Below are 17,659 nucleotides of genomic sequence, written 5' to 3' on the forward strand. Positions count from 1 at the left end.
GTGTGCGTGCATGTGCATGCGTATAGTGTGCATGCGTGAGTGCATTGTGTCTACGTGTGTGTGTGTGTGTATGCGTACGTGTGTGTGCAAACAAACAAGCATTTGTGTGTAGCATTATGTGTGTGTGTGTGTGTGTGTATAGTGTTTGCTTGCTTGCGTGAGTCTGTATGCCTCCGTGTGGTGGTAAAGATGTATAGCATATTTTATATGCAATAATTGTGCGTTTGTCTATCGCTCAGTACTTATCTGTAGTAGAAGGAAAATTATAAATGAGATGAAATGAGATGGAATGATGATTCTATAATATTTTGTGACAATTGTAAAGGAACAGAATTAAAAAGTGAAAGAAATTAAGGGGAATGAGGAGGTGTTGTTTTATGGTACTTACTCTGTAGAAGTATTGTACCATTGTCAAGTATGACCCAATACGCTATTATTGGTAAAGTGGTTTGGTATTTTTTATATTTTTTATTTAGTACTGGTTAATGTTCAACATCACTAAATCAATATTTTGTCTTGTTTGTGACCTTTTATACATCTACTATTTTTTTGAACTTTTGAATTATTCAGCAAGCTACAGTACAACTTTTGGATAAAACTACCTGGTAATTCGCAGTATTGTCAAGCATGACACCAGACATACTCTGAGCAACGTATGGAAAGCTTTTAAAATACTAAGATGACTAATAGGTCACCAATAGTCTTTGACTCTATGCAAAAAAAAAAATTGTGAAAAGTTGGTAAAATCTTATTGTAATGTTTATATCAACGGAACTTTTAGATGGATTTACAAATACATAATGGTATTTTACCAGAAGTGAACCAAACCCACAATCATTTGTAGAATGTGTATGTATATAAGAAACTCAGTGATCATGACAAACCTGACTAGAATTTATCAAAACAGTAATATTTTTGGAAAAGACTTTTTGTTATTAACAAGAGGTCTTTGATTTCATTACAAAGTTGATACACATTTTAAAGTATGGACAATTTGATAATTGTACCATTAAGGGATGACCACTATTAACAGGTGGTATATAACTTAAGTATTGGATGAGTGTCTACTAGTATAGTTGTAGGTAGGTATCAGTGATCTCCCTTGGTAGAGATGTTCCGATAAGGATATTTCAGTTGTGCTAATATTTGATTTATTACCACACTAAAGTTATTATGTGAAGCAGTACAATGTCCAAATTAAATTATCAAACAGTACGGTAGTACTGTTTAAGTAGAGTTTGCATAAAAAGTGATGCACGCTGCCAAAAATACTGCCTTTAAAAACCAGCTTAGAAACTTCTTACGCGACGAAAATCACCTTTACGGAATAATATTAGTCCATCTAACATCAACTGTAGCGTTAAGAACAAGAAAACGCTTACTGGCGGCCAGATATAGAATTTTTTTTTTAAATTGCCATAACGTGAAATTTCGTCTCACTCACTGATCGCAAGCCTAGAGCCCAAACGAAGCAGTGCACGGTCACCATTTTATGCCACAACAACAAACTCACTGGTGAGATGTGCCATTTGGGGTTCTGACGAGTGTGCACCCTGTGCGCCTTGTCTTTTCTTTTATCTTCAATCAGGCTGCTTGTCTTCTTCATCCAACGAAACCATATCGAGGCGTTAATTTTCCATATCAGTGCTTTCTTTAAGCAGCATAATAGACGCCACGAAATTATTTAAAGCGTTTAGAGTACGCTACTGTATGGAGGTACCGGTACTCCACGATAGGTCACAAGATCATGCCCATCCTTTATTCTACTATTATCAATCTATCGATCAAGACCACGATGACCACGTCCTTTTACGCTAGCTGTATTTGTGACCACACACCTTCAAGTTGGTAGGCTGATTCGAGATACTCTAGTCTAATAATCGATCGAAACCACACCCCTATTTTGGCAAGCATGCATCTTTGCAGGCTGACTCGAGATACTCTAATACAGCAGTCACCCTAATAAAACAGTCACATATTTATAGCTAGCTGTATGCTTTAACAAAAAAACTAAACAAACTAGTATATTAAAAATTATAAATTTAAAAATGGTTCCAAGCGATAAAAAGTAGTGAAACAAGAGATGAAGCAATGGTAGCTATTGCAGCGTAGCTCAGTGTTAAATCCCTACTTTGGCATGGTATAACAATTATTTTGTGTTCAATGCCAAAGTAGGGAATTCCCACTGAGCTATGCTGTAATAACTACCATTGCTTCATCTCTTGTTTCACTACTTTTTATCGCTTGGAACCCTACTTCATTTTTACATTTATAATTTTTAATATACTAGTTTATTTTACAGTGGTAGAGAACTCTACTCGTATTACTTTCACCACTTCTACCTCTAAATGGTGTTTAGTGTGCCTCTTTTATTTGGCCTATGGCGTTTATTATAGGCTGTGAAAAATGAGCCCATAAGTAACCTGTAGACAGTACTTCTCATAAACTGAAATGCTGTTGATTACTCAGATTTAACACCTTTAAAAGTTTTGACGGATGGTCCGCATGGAATCACAACAGCGTGTCACTTACACTAGTAGAACTGTCGAGGCAGGGGATGGTGACTATGATGAAATCTCAATGTTTGCTTTCCAGGTCAGCTGCTTGTGTATTTCTCTTTGTACGGCCAGTTCCTCACTTGTGATGTGCCATACTTTTCTCAAGCACTCCGTTCTTTCACTCAGTATTCACAAATACAAAGTGCGCCCACTGTGCTTATAATTAGCCACCAATCCACACAAATCACCAAGTTGTTTGAATGATGTCATTAAACTTTACATTTTTCACAATGTATAGCATAGTTTGACACTCTCCCTCCCCATTAGATAGCTCTTGATGTTATCCTATTACAATACTTACATTGTGACCATCTTAATAATATTATATACCGTGTCAGAGTCAGAAATAGGGCTCCTTGAGCTGCTGCTGCCATGTTTGTAGTTGCTGTCACCTCTTGTGTTGTCGTTTTATTAAACCACTAAAGTCGTATCTCTGTTTTTCAATCACCTTAATTATTTACCTGAAATATTTTATTGTATTTCAGCTTTCTTTTCACTAGAGTTGCATCCCATTTTTGCTTTGTTTGCGGTACCTGTAAGCATATATAACAAACCTGTTTTATTGTTAGCTGGACCTCTCATTCAGTGTGTGTGCGCGTGTGTGTGTGTGTGTGTGTGTGTGTGTGTGTGTGTGTGTGTGTGTGTGTGTGTGTGTGTGTGTGTGTGTGTGTTGAAAATTTTGTCCTTATTGTGTAAGGTTTTTTTCGTATTGTGTCCTTAATTCAGGGAGCTTGCTAAGGGAGGTTCCACTGTATGTAAACCAAAGCCCACAATCAGTTGTAGAATGTACATGTATATAAGGAACTCAGTAATCTTAACAAATGGTCCATACTTGGATATCTATTTCTATTATAATTTTTGGCAAGACTTTTTGCTGTAAGCATCAAGTCTTTGATGTCATTACAAAGTTCATTCTCATCAAAGATGACTCTATCATTATTGATTCAGTATTTTTATTGTAATGTCCAACATAAATGTATTTTCAATTTTTTTCATTTTTAGAACTTCCTAGTACTTTACAAATATAATGTAAATTTAAAAGTTCGCATAAACACTTATGATTGGCTGTATCATGAAATTGAATTTTATTTTAACAGCTCAGTTGTCATTGTACAATTTATCGATCACACTTTTCATGAGAGCATTTTGTTATAGACTAAAAGCGCTGGTAATTCCACTACTTAAGGAGTATTGTCATCATCAGCTTGGTAATATTTTTTTGGAAAAGACTTTTGCTATAAACAAGAGGTCTTTGATTTTATTACGAAGTTGATACACATCAAAGATGGCATTTTAAAGTGTAGACAACTAGATAATTGTACCATTATGGGATGACCACTATTAATAGGTAATATATAAGTGAAGTATTGGTTGAGTGTCTACTAGTATAGTTGTAGGTAGGTATCAGTGATCTCCTTTGGTAGAGATGTTCCGATAAGGATATTTCAGTTGTGCTAATATTTGATTTATTACCACACTAAAGTTATTATGTGAAGCAGTACAATGTCCAATTTAAATTATTTTTACAGTGGCAGAGAACTCTACTACTCGTATTACTTTCACTACTTCTACCTCTAAATGGTGTTTAGTGTGCCTCATTTATTTGGCCTATGGCGTTTATTATAGGCTGTGAAAAATGAGCCCATAAGTAACCCGCATACAGTACTTCTCATAAACCTGACCACTATTAATTGCTCAGATTTAACACCTTGAAAGTCTTGACGGATGGTCTGTATGGAATCACAACGGCATGTCACTTACGCTAGTAAAACTGTCAAGGCAGGGGATGGCGACTATGATGAAATCTCAATGTTTGCTTTCCAGGTTAGCTGCTTGTATGGCCAGTTCCTCTGCGTAATGTGCCATACTTTTCTCAAGCACTCCGTTCTTTCACTCAGTATTCACAAATACAAAGTGCGCCCACTGTGCTTATAATTAGCCACCAATCAGCACAAATCACAGAGTTGCTTGAATGATGTCACTAAACTTTACATTTTTCACAGTGTATAGCGTAGTTTGACACTCTCCCTCCCCATTATATATTCTTGGTGTTATCCTATTACAATACTTACAATGTGATCATTTTAATATAACTAGATACTGTGTCAGAGTCAGAACTAGAGCTCCTTGAGCTACTGCTGCCATGCTCATAGTTGCTGTCACCTCTTGTGATGCCGTTTTTAAACCACTGAATTCATATCTCTGTTTTTCAATCACCTTAATTATTTACCTGAATTATTTTTATTTTATCTTTCTTTTCATGGAGTTGCATCCCATTTTTGCTTTGTTTGCAGTACCTGCGAGCATGTATAACAGACCTGCTTTATTGTAAGCCAGATCTCTCGTGTAGTGTGAGTTATTGTCCAATACAAGCGACTGGACCAAAAATTTGTCCTTATTATAGAGGTTGTTTTTCTGTTGTGTTCTTAATGTATGTTAAAACCAAAACCCACAATCAGTTGTAGAATGTACACGTATATAAGGAACTCAGTAATCTTAACAAATGGTCATTCTCATTTTGATTTGGTTTTGATTATAATTTTTGGCAAGACTTTTTGGTGTTAAGCATAAAGTCTTTGATCATATTACAAAATTTATTCTGATCAACAATGACTTTGCTATATTGATTCAGCGTTTTATTGTAATGTGCAACATAAATGTATTTTCAGCTTTTTCGTTTTTAGAACTTCTAGTACTTTACAAATATAATGTAAATTGAAAATTTCACCAAAACATTTCTGTGGCTGTATCATGAAATTTATCAATTCATTTTTTCATTACACAATTTATCAATTACACTTTTCATGAGAGCATTTGGTTATAGACTAAAAGTGCTAGTAATTCCACTACAAGGAGTGTTGTCATCATCAGCTTGGTCTCAGCTGTCCTGTATTGTCAGTTCGTTGATATCAGAATAATATAGAATACTTGCCTAAAAGCATCAACACCCAATCCCGATATGGGGCTATGATGCCATGCATGTCCAGACAGTAGCATACAATCCTGATATGTGGGTGTTGCTTTGTATATAGCAAGCATTCCCATGGCAACATTTCTGTGCGATTTTGATCACTTCTTGAAACTATTGGGTTCATTATCATCTCACAATTTAAAATTAAGAATTTTACCGTTAACATTAACCAAAACCCACAATCAGCTATAGAAGATACATGTATATAAAGAACTCAAAAATCCTTAATAAATCTGCTTTGTATGTCTTTCTTCTTATAGATTTTTTGGAAAAGACTTTTTGCTATTAGCATCAAGTCTTGATCTCATTACAAAGTTGATTTACATCAAAGATTGTCCCTACAGTATGGACAACTGACATGTTGTATATAACTGAAGTATTGATCAAGTGTCCACTGTAGGGTGGCCAATATACCGATTTTATAGTTGTACTTTTTTTTTTAAACGGAATCACTAAACATTTAAAATTTAGTAATACCACATACCGGAAATTACTGGTTTTCAAATTATTTTAAAGGTATTATAGCAGAACTTGTTAGCAAGAGTGGATTTAAAATTCCTATTTTTGCTTGTAGATTTTTGGAGATAAAGGTATTTTAATTCTGCATATTACTGTAGTGATGTAATAATAATTAAACCCTAGTGCGTGGGAGTATCAAAGCGCCGCGCTGGGTTATAACTACCATACAGCTAGACAGAGCGGTGCTGCTACTGTACGATATATTAGTTATCACCCTGTGATAACTAACTTATCACCCTGTTGCGGAGCCACTCAGTCTCTTCCGTGACATCATAATAACAGCGAATGGCATTGTTTACCAATGGAACAAAGAGCCAAATAAGGAAATATTGATACAAAACACACCAATACAGCACTTAAAACTAGCTAAATCTTACAAGAAAACTGTTAATCCTTTACACAATAACACTACAAGTTACCAATACCGTGATAGTTTAACAAATGTCAAGAATAGTCCGTGACGATTTTCGCTCCAGCAATCACTCCCAACGGTCACTATGGTGAAGAACTAACTTCCTCTAGCTTCATCGTTCTATCTTGGACTATGGTAGCCACTTGTTGGTCTTTATTTTTCTCTTGCACACCATGCGACACTACCATACCAATTTCTGACGAAGGCGAATCGTACCTGGAACCGCTGCTTCATAACACCGCCCTTCGCTACAGTTTGTAGGCAGTATGTAAGGGCTCTCTTGTAGCTACGAAGTAGAATCTTCACACAATTCGGACGAAATCTTGAGCACAGTGACAGGAACTCAAACCGGAACTTAATTTACTATCCGTAAACTTCTGCGCACTCCCTCGCACTGGGATATAAAGCAGTTATATCCCGTATACTTGGACGATATCATTGTTATTACACTCGTCCCGGGATATAACTATAACTTGTAATATGTGATATGTCGTGATATAAATTGTTGCAAAACAATACATGCTTTTGTCCATGGAATTTAATTTAGGATTATAATCTGGGCATGTTTCAAAAATGTTGTTTACTGATATTTTGTGTGCTGTAAAAACAAGCACTTTTATGTACTTTAGCTATTGGTAAAATGCAGAATCACAGAATTCCATGTCCATTAATTTTCTCACGTGAGTCATATGTACACGAGTCCTTGACATGGTGCATCAAACTGGAATCAGTAAAGAAAGACATGATGGAATGAATAGAGGTCAAATCTTCATTAGTACAGAAACACAGAGTACTGTTATATAGTTACCGTATTAGAAATGGTTGACAGCAATAGACTATATGCACAGCCAAAAACATTCTAATAGCACATGAGATTTTATCACATCACGAAGGTGAACGATTTCGATCTAATGTATGTAGAAAAATGTGAATCTCAGAAAATAGACCACTTACCAGTACTTCTTCTGCAGCAATAGATTTCTCTACCTGTGTAGCATAGCAGCTGGAATGAGGAGCAGAGTCCATACTGTTAGTGTCGAGTTATAGCTCTAGTTATATTTACTACCTGTACTTCTGTATGGGTTTGCGATAGTCATTCACCATCAAAGATTCTTGGACACGCCCCTAATCAATGCAAATTGATCATTTTATTCAACAGACCATACATATGGACTAAGGAGACATCATAGCAGAAGAGCTGGTGAAGTGATTTGCGTAAGGGTTTGCTGTCCGCCATCCACTCCACACATTACACTTTGCTTACCACCAGCAAATGTGCTATGCTCTCACCTGACATGGTGCTCAGCGCGATTGAGGTGGAGTCGGTAAGCAATATATTAGCCTCATTAGAAGCCCTGCAGCGCCGATCACATGTGTAGCAACAATTCAGTGATTAGTAGCATAGTAGAACAAAGCTAGCTACAGGGTACCATTTTTGCCATCATGGATTCACTGGATTCCTCCATGGCACTTAACAATTTAGCCAGTGTTCATCAAGGAAGTACTTACAGTTTCAGCTGATAGGCACACCATGACTAGAATTGTGTAGCCGCCACCAGTTTTCTGTGTTGTGAGGTACTTTGCTTCGCTGTTGTCATCCACTTTTTCCAGGACGCTGTAAATGTGCTAGAATGAAAGTACTGCTAGATACAAATGTATTCACTCTGTTACTCTGTTAATCCATCCTGCTGACAAGTTACTAAAATATCTGCTCTGGACAAAAATATTTCCAGCCTTTGTTTTTAAGTTCAAAGGGAGGAATGCGTGCTTTATTTTGTTATGTCTGGTAACTGTTAGTTTTAGTTTCTAATTATTGTGTATTGCAAAAAAAATGTTTTTGTCTTGCAGTCCAAAACAGCTCCTAAATTTAGAGTCTCTAACTGTTTTCTTTTTTGCTACACTATTTTAAATTTGCAGTAATGTATATTTGATGTTTAATAAAATAAGTTACATCATTTTTATATAAGCAATGTTTCTGGATGTACAGGCCACCTGCACGCTGGTTTCAGTTACGTGTAACTTAAAAGTGCTAGTGTGCTGTAGTTAACAGTTTTCAATTCTTTGGAGGAAATCTCTTTTTTGAAGTTGTACTGGCAATATTTTGTTCATTGTAGTGTTGTTTTCCCGCTATACTTTGTTTGTGTTTACCTAAACTACAATGGGAGGATTCTCACTGCTCTACTGCTTCTAACCTGGTATGAGTTACCAATCATGGAGTTTAATCCAATTGTCATTTATCTCTGTTGAAAAAGAATATGAAGTTATTGTTAGTATAAGGGTAGCCATGAAGATGTTAGGCAATTTGGAAGTCACAGCAAGCGTAAAATTAAAATATGGACATGCACTGTTATTGTCTTTAAAGTTTTGTATTGGTTCGGCTGTTTCATATTCATTTTATGCTTGTCACTCTGTTGTTTTACCATCCCATCTTGCAAGACTCCATTAGAGTTGTGTGGTTTGAACTGTGTTTTTTTTTTTTTAAATGTATGTGTGAAGACAAAACTTCGGCTAAATACATGAGATATTTTAACCTCAGTTGTTGCTATGACAATGTTTCTCTTGGCTTTGATCATTTCTTGTAACTTGTATTCTTGTCTTAAATGACTTGATCTTATCACTAAGTATTTATCGCTTATTTAACTGTGTTTATCGTACTGATTTAGGATAATGTTCTTATGAGACATTGATCAGTTTTTATCTTGATTTGAATTGTTCTCTTGATCATGTCACGAAGTACTTTACCATCCATCTTACTATGACTTAAAGAGGTAAACAGTTATATATTTACTGTACTGGGGTAGTATCATTATAATGAAAACCCACAATCAGTTGTAGAATCTACGTGTATATAATGAACTCGGTAATGTTAACAAAACTATGAAGTGTCTCTCTAGAGTATTATGTTCTGTGTATAATTTTTAGCAAGACTTTTTGCTGTAAGCATCAAGTCTTTGATCTCAATACAAAGTTGATTCAGATCAAGATGGCTCTGCCATTATGGATTGACCTTAGCAGTTTCTATTGATTCATTAGACCACAGCAAAGTGAAATACTTGAATTTCATTGGTTACTTACAGGTATCAAAATCCTGTAGATCCCTTGTTCATGTCTCAATGGATCCCTATCTCTGGGGGATACAAAACATAGCAATTATGCCCCCGTAACATTGGCAATGCATGGGCATTTAACTGGATAGTAAGTGTTGTTAGTTACAGGGGGCTTGTTTACTCATGAAGGCTACATTTCTTGTGTTACAAGTAGCTGGGTAGGTACGACAAGCAGCAGCGAAGGTACATGAATGAGCTGTGGTCTAAATTAGTTAGACATTTAAACACAGATTTAGAAACCCTCAGACCCTGTAGTAGTGTCCTCGCTTTGCTCGTGTCCCACAACACAGGGCCTTTCAGGTTTCTAAATTCCGTAGAACCCTGTGTTTCGATGTCTAACTATTATCTGTCCACCAGTATAGCAACAGGTAGACGGCCTCTGTTTTGTAGTTTAATTGTTTGAATAAAGCAGTCTTATATGATCAGGTCATAGACTAACACACTAGTAAATCCAATCCAATGTATAGGACTATCTCACTACACGAGTTTCGTATCATCATCTTGAGCTCAGCCTTTACGTTCCTCTTATCATTTTGCCAGACTGGATCCAGTAAAGTTGTTATAGTATCTAACAGGCACAGGCGTAGAGACTATTAATTCATGAACATACACAATAGTTCAGGTTACCCGTAACAATTGTTTTGTATTTCACTACACTGTTTTAAATTTACTCCAATAAAATCTTCACTGTTTAATGTGATGTCAAATGAATACTGTGTCAAAGAAATATATATTTTCAACATTAAAATTATCAATGTAGGATTTCAACTATACTATACTTAACTGTAGTCTGTTAGTGTTTACCTTTACAGTGACCATCTCACTACAAGGAGTTTTGTATTTTCAGCCGTGGTCTTAGCTATACTGTCGTCAGTCTGTCAAGCTGGGTTGAGCCCAGTTGCTATATCATATAATTATGTGCAAATTTATGATGCATGTAATTTTCACGGATTGAAGGATTTATGTGGTTTTATTTTTGTGGATTGCTCACTTTTCACTCAGGCTATAGTGCCGGACATAAGTTAAGGATTTGCTGTCACCAGCAAATGTGCTACACTCTTGCCTGGCATGGTGCTCAGCACGATTGAGGCAGAGTTGGTAAGTAATACATTAACCTTGTTAACAGCCCTGTAGCACTGATCACCTGTACAATAACAATTTTCAGTGATTAGTAGCATAGTACAGTGGAACCTCAGTTATCCGAACCCCTTGGGACCAGGGGCAGTCCATAAGTCTGAAAAGTATGTACCTTTGAAACTGTATAAATAACTGTAAATAGCAAAAGGATTTTTTTAATAAAATCAAGACACATGGTAGTGCGGCCCAAAAAGCCAGTGTGTAACACCGTGAGTGTATAGACAGGAAGAAAAAATGCAATTTTCGCACCTCCATACTCCGTGCTTCCTTTATGAAACAAGACGATTTTTTCTGTGAACACGCCCACCAACATCAGTACTCCACATATCTAATTTGAGCTAAATCGCTTCAAGCATTCCCGAGATATGCTACTTCAAAAATTGGCTTAGTTTTTGCATTTTTTTCTTATTATTATCTAAGTCACCCTGTAGCGAGATCACCTACACACCCTGTAGAAAGACCAAATCACACCACGGAAAGATCAGTTAGAAACAAGTCACCCTGCAGAGAATTCAGCTAGAAAAGAAGCCACCCAGAAATCAGCTAGAAACAAAACTGAGAGTGGACAACCTCTGGGGGAGAGTATTGGCCTAAAAGAATAAGGTTGTACTAGCAGGCCGCCGGAGGATTGATTCACATGTTTGCCATGATTTTGTTAACTGTTGAACAAGAAATGTGAATTGTTTACACAAAGCTAACTACAAAACTATTTTATAACTGCAAAATATGAAATCAACTTAAGTCACATATTTATACTTGTTGTTCTTTTGTTTTGCCATCTCAGCTAGCAAGATCCCATTTATGCTTTTAACCGTGTGAAAGTTTGTGTGTTTGTGTGGAAGAAATATCTTGGTTGTTTTAAATTTAGATTGAGCCCAGGGAAAATTTCAGATCCCATCTGTTGGCTTAATATAACTTATATGCTTGTCTTGATTGGCTTGATTGGCTTGATTGGCTTGATCTTGTGACTAAGTATATCTTAGTATGAGGTAAACATTTATTATACTGATTTGGAATTTCATAACCCAAACCCACAACCAATTATAGAACATACAGGTATATAAAGAACTGAGTAATCTTAGCAAAAGTCAGTCCAATAGTATAGTTTGATTCCCTTTTTATAATTTTTGACAAGACTTTTTGCTAAGCATAAAGTCTTTGATATCATTACAAAGTTGATTGTCATCAAAGGTGACTGTTGTAATTGTGTACCATTAAAGGATGACTGTGGCAGGCTGTATTGGTTCATTGTCCACTAGTATAGTAGCAGGCAGGTGGCCTGTTGTGTAGTTTAACTGTTCAAGCTTATATAGACAGGATGTAGGCTACCACACTAGATAGTCCACTCCAATATATGGGACCATCTACATTGACAGGTAACTTGTCAGGACATTGTGTAAGTTGACTGGACACCAAGAAATTTGACTGGACATTTCAACTTTTGTTGTTTCTCCTTTACTGTGTTTCTACCAACTAATGAAGTTGGACATTTGCTTCTGCCAAACATTAAGGCCACCTATGTGTGCATGTACTATAGAGCTGCTTACTACTCAACCACTCACTGACACTAACTCTACGGTGTTTTGACCAGCGAACTGGATTTAAACTTAATAAATATGCGTACCTGCTGTAATTTTCGAAGCACCTGTCCTGTGCTATGCAATTTATGTTATTCTACTCAGGGGCAGATCCAGGATTTTTCGAGAGGAGGGTCTCTGAGCTGGGTGGATGGTGACCCCCCCCACACACACACACACACACACACACACACAATTATTTAACTCAGTACATCCAACCTATGGCTGTACATAGCATTCATACTTAAAATGTGCCCTTAGGCAAACTTTAACAAGCACGATGTGTGTAACTAGCTATAACTAGCTGGAAACCTACACTGCTGTTTGTGCAGCTTATTGCTATACTATGCTATTGTAGACTTATAGCTTACTACATACACAACTTCCTGCCATACAGTATAGTCATGACGAATGATGGATCACTTGTTCATTGCACCAGATTTTCGATCATGCTTCTTGCTTTCTGTCCGACACCCTCGCAGAAGTGGTACCAAAAGTGAACCTTGTGCAAGTGTGAGCGAAGTTGGTCTTCCTGAACAAGTTGAAGAACTACTGAAATAGCTAACTCCTTTGTAATTCATACTGTCAAGTGCATTCTGTGTCGTCTGTCTGGGTGAGGTCTCAAGAACAGCGGAGTGATATCACGTGCCCATATTGACCAAAGGCAGAGTCAGGTGTATTACCACAAAACCACAAAAGAAAAGTACCGGCAGTAAAACACTCTTTATATACAAATTAGACGTACCTTTACAACAATATCAGTGATTACAAGCACCATTGCTCCCTTGCAGCCGCCAGCTCTTCTACGCACAGTAAGCGTGTGTCTTCTGCCATTTGCTGAACTTTAAACAATCAATATCATGTGATCTATCATCACGTGATGCTATATCAAACAGTTAGGGACTGCTCTATTAGGATATATCGATCTTTCGCGATCTGTTGCTTTCCTCCGTGTACTTTCTGTCTTAGATTTCCTGTTCAAGGTTCAACCTGAAAGGGGGGTCTTGAGACCCCAAAGATACCCCCCCTGGATCCGACCCTGTTACACTCTTGTAAGTAACTTTTCCAGTAGGGGACCTTTTATATAGTGATCAGTAACTCAATGTTGGTTGTTCCTACCACCTTGCAACAAATTCCATTTGATTTGCTCATAAAATTTTCCATCTGGCCATATACAACTCACGTGAGTAAACACACAATTGAAATCAAACACGCGGCTGGAATTTGAAAACATGGTGTTGCGACTCACTGTTGTTCATTATTTCATAACTAGTAAGCCATTGTAGTTACAGTGTTCATTTAAGTAGCTGAGTGAACAAACTTTCAATCGAAGTGTTGTTGTAGGCTATAAAAATTAAGTTACCCCACCTAGTGTAGCCATGCGTGCCCATATTATCCTATTATAATACTTAAAATGTCTTTTCACAGTAGTTGCATTCCACTTTTGCTGTTTGCAGCATGTATAACAGATCTGCTTTATTTTTAGCCGGATCTCTCTTGTAGTGTGTGTTATTATTATCCAATACAGCCAACTGGATAAGTACCTGAACAGCTTGATTCCTATAAACACTTGGATTATAAATGAGTCAAAACAGAGCATACAGGCTAAACTCTGACTTATATTTAGATGAACTCCAGCAAGTTTAGTTCTTGTTTTATAACGGCCACCAATTTTGTAAACATTATTTTGTTGTTCATCAAAGTTCTCCAGTGTAGTATTTTTACACAGCTCCTGCTTGTCAGCTTTAGTTTTTTTGGAATTGGAAGTCTCCAATTTGTTTTTTAATCTTTTGTTACAGTATTTTAAATTTGCTCTGTGCCTCAGCACGAGGCAAGTTATCAGCAGCTAGTGCGTTCTGGTTATGTTCAGTTATGATGAAGGAACAAATCCTAAAATATCATGGAGAATTTCAATTGTGCAAGTTTAATGTTTTAATCAGTGCTGTTAAATCTTTTATGGAATAATCACGAAGTTTACTAAATGCCTAAGTTTGCTTGTAGAGTGGTTACTTTGTACAGAGTGGTAACTTCGTGATAGGAGTGTGATCTGTATTCAGAAACGTGCAGAGATGATTAGTGAATAAGCTGTAACACTAGTTCTCACCTTAGCCATTTCAACTTAAGGAATACAAAACGCTCTCTGTCTGAGTGGTTTTCATGGCGAAATTCAAGTTGTGCATACTAATCACGTAAGTATTAATTAATTGATTTCGGGCCTATATAATCGCTGCCCAGATGTAACCCAGTCTACAGTTTGTATGTAGCTCTGGTGGCTCCTTTGATCTGAGGTGTGAAAGTGTTATGTACATCTTATTATATTGTTTAATGTGCTCCAATGTTTTAGAACTTCCGTACTTTACAACTATAATATAATTGAAATTCACCAGAAAAAAATGTTTAGAATTGGCTGTATCATAATTCATTTTTCATTGTACAAATTATTGGTAACACCTTTCACGAGAGAATTTAGTTGTATACCAAAACGCTAGGTAATTCCACTCCATTAAAAGGAGTGTTGTCATCATCAGCTTCGTTTCAGCTGTCCTGTAATGTCAGTCTGTTGACGTCAGAATGATGTAGACTACTTGCAGCAACACCCAATCCCGATAAGATAGTGTGATGCCATGCATGTCCACAGACAGTAGCAAGCAATCCTGATATGTGGCTGTTGTTCCACATATAGCAATGCATTCCCATGGCGACATTTCTGTGAGATTTTGAGCACTTCTTGAAACTTATTGTATCTGGGTTCATCATCTCACAATTAAGATTTTTACCATCAACGATAAACACTTGTATGTTTATTGTGTTGATTTTGATGTAGTTTTATTTTCATAACTAAAACCCACAATCACTTGTAGAAGATACATGTATATATTGAACTCAGTAATCTACATCCATTTAAATCTGCTTTAAATCTTTTTCTTCTTCATTTTTTGGCAAAGACTTTTTGCTTGCGAGCAACTAGTCTTTGATCTCATTACAAGTTGAAAGATGGTTCCCTACAGTGTGGACAACTTGATAATGTAAATCATTAAAGGATGACTATAGCTACTATTGACATGTTGTATATGACTATAGTAGGAAGTATATGTCAACTAGTATAGTAAAATGCAGAATTACATATATTAGGTGATATAAAATTTTATGGAGTTACAAGGTGATAGGAGCAACCACCATCAAGTTGTCAACCATTTTGTACAGGTATGTAAAGGATTTGCATGTTTCCTTACCAAGAAGTTATTTTCACAGCTAGTTTTGGTCTCACCATTTGGCGTTGGTGTAAAACCCTAGGTATCATTTTAATCCCTGTTACATCACAAGTACAATGACATAAATTGCGTAGGCATAGGATGGACGCTTCAAAAGTTATGGCGCTTTGTGCAAGGCACGTGTATTTTGGGACCTGTGCGGGTTTAAGGATTAATGTATATAAGAAACTTAACAAATAAATATTGAAGTTTCATTAATTTATAATTTTTAGCAAGACTTTGCTATAAATATAAAATCTTTTACAAAGTTAGGGAAGGTTGGTTACTCATATATCCCTATGTTTTCAGATTACATAAGCCAACATTGTTCCAGGTGGTAAGGCTTGTTTAACTGAGCTCTAGAAAAGCAACAGTTGTACTGAGAATGCTTGTAAGGTAGAGGTGTGCCGATATAACTAAACCGATCCGATAATGATCCGATATAGATTAATCATTTTGAAACCGATACGATACCGATCCGATATACCGATATAACTAAGTGTAGCTATTTATATTTGAGGAACCACATATGCCATGTTCAACTTTATTTTTAGCTACTGAAGTAACTACTGAAGACAGTCTTAAGATTATTGGCTATGCTTGGTTACCCATGGTGGTGTGGCCTCTATTGACAACTCAGACTATAAGGTACCCACAAATATTTTAATACATGCCCCCGCCAAGATTAGTCCGGATTACTCCGCATTTTAATGGCTTGTACAGATGGCTGGTTGTTTTATACTGCATGTGCTCTTGATTCATCTTATTACTGTTTCCCCAAGCTCATCACTATGAGTGTTTGTTGTATGATTGGTAAGCTTTGTGACAAGATTGACACTCTTCCTTCCCATTATATATTCTTGATGTTATCCTATACAATACTTACAATGTGACAATTTTAATAAAATATTTTTTATAAGACTATATACCCTGTCAGAGTCAGAACTAGAGCTCTTTGAGCTGCTGCTGCTATGTTCGTAGTTGCTGTCACTTCCGCCTTCCTGTGTACCAAGTTTGGTATCAAAAGGTGCTTCCCCTGAAACAGCTGAAAACATGAAAAGTCGAAGTAACCGTGTATCAGAACCATGGAACTCCATAGGCTTGCATGTTTCAATTATCGAACATTAGTCCGATGACTGGTCATAGCCTCGTGCTGAAACTTCATAAAAATGTGAAAAAATCTAGTGTATTTATGAAGGTCTGATCAACATCCATGTAAAATTTCAGCACATCAGATTGCGTAATGTATAAACTACTGCATGATCTTTTTTGTAAAAAAAAAAATGCACACAAAAATTGTTTGATAATTAAACACACAATGATCATTTACGGGCTCTACAGTATTTAATAGTGGAACAACCAGCTCCCAACCAATTGTAAATCCTTCTGCTGGTTCTGTTGTTGATCTGTTAGTGGTTTCTATATGCTTTGTAGGGAAAGCATGGTGGCATACTTGAACTGTAGCCGTGGAGATGAATATTGGGTTCCATACACTTCTCAACAGCTGGGTAGATGGTAGTACAGTATTTTGGACTACATTCTCACAAATCTTTGCCTTCATTACAGCTTCCATGTCATCTTAAGTTATGCCAGTTCAACTCCCTAGTTCTACACTAGCCGTACTGTGTTTTTCTGTGGAAGTTTCAGTGACTGCTGGCCTTGTCATGGCTTGGCTTGTTTCCTTTATTGTTTGGTGACTAACATTGAAGCAGAATTAACAGTAGACTGTCATGGGCTTTCAAAGTGACAAAGAGAATACGCCATTGATGGTACAGGCTGAACTCGCCACGTGTTCTAAAAAACAGCCCCAAATCTGTAGTACGGAAGTTACACGAACTGTTAACCTTTGTTTATTCCTTTATCAGTAGAATTACAACCTTTAACAATCATAATACTCTTTGTCAACCATGCCACTTCTTTGTACTAGTGTTCGGCAATATACCGATCATGATAAATTAACATATGTAACCGATTATCATACTGTGACAACCTTTGACAACCAATGTATCGAAATACTGGTTTATTGATGAATACCAGTATAGGATTGCTTTTAACCAGCCTGTGGTGTTTAATTACATACTTAATTCATTGATGGTTGACAAGAAGCCATACCCTAGACAATCACTG

The 17,659-nt window shown here is 36.6% G+C and overlaps 1 protein-coding gene across 7 annotated transcripts in view; it reads left to right on the forward strand.

The window, feature by feature from the left end:
* Positions 1-17,659, forward strand: part of LOC136247368 (uncharacterized) — a 260,912-nt gene that overhangs the window by 134,474 nt on the left and 108,779 nt on the right. The gene's annotated exons all lie outside the window — the stretch shown is intronic.

This window comes from Dysidea avara, chromosome 2, assembly GCF_963678975.1.
Source record: "Dysidea avara chromosome 2, odDysAvar1.4, whole genome shotgun sequence".
Taxonomy (NCBI): Eukaryota; Metazoa; Porifera; class Demospongiae; order Dictyoceratida; family Dysideidae; genus Dysidea; species Dysidea avara.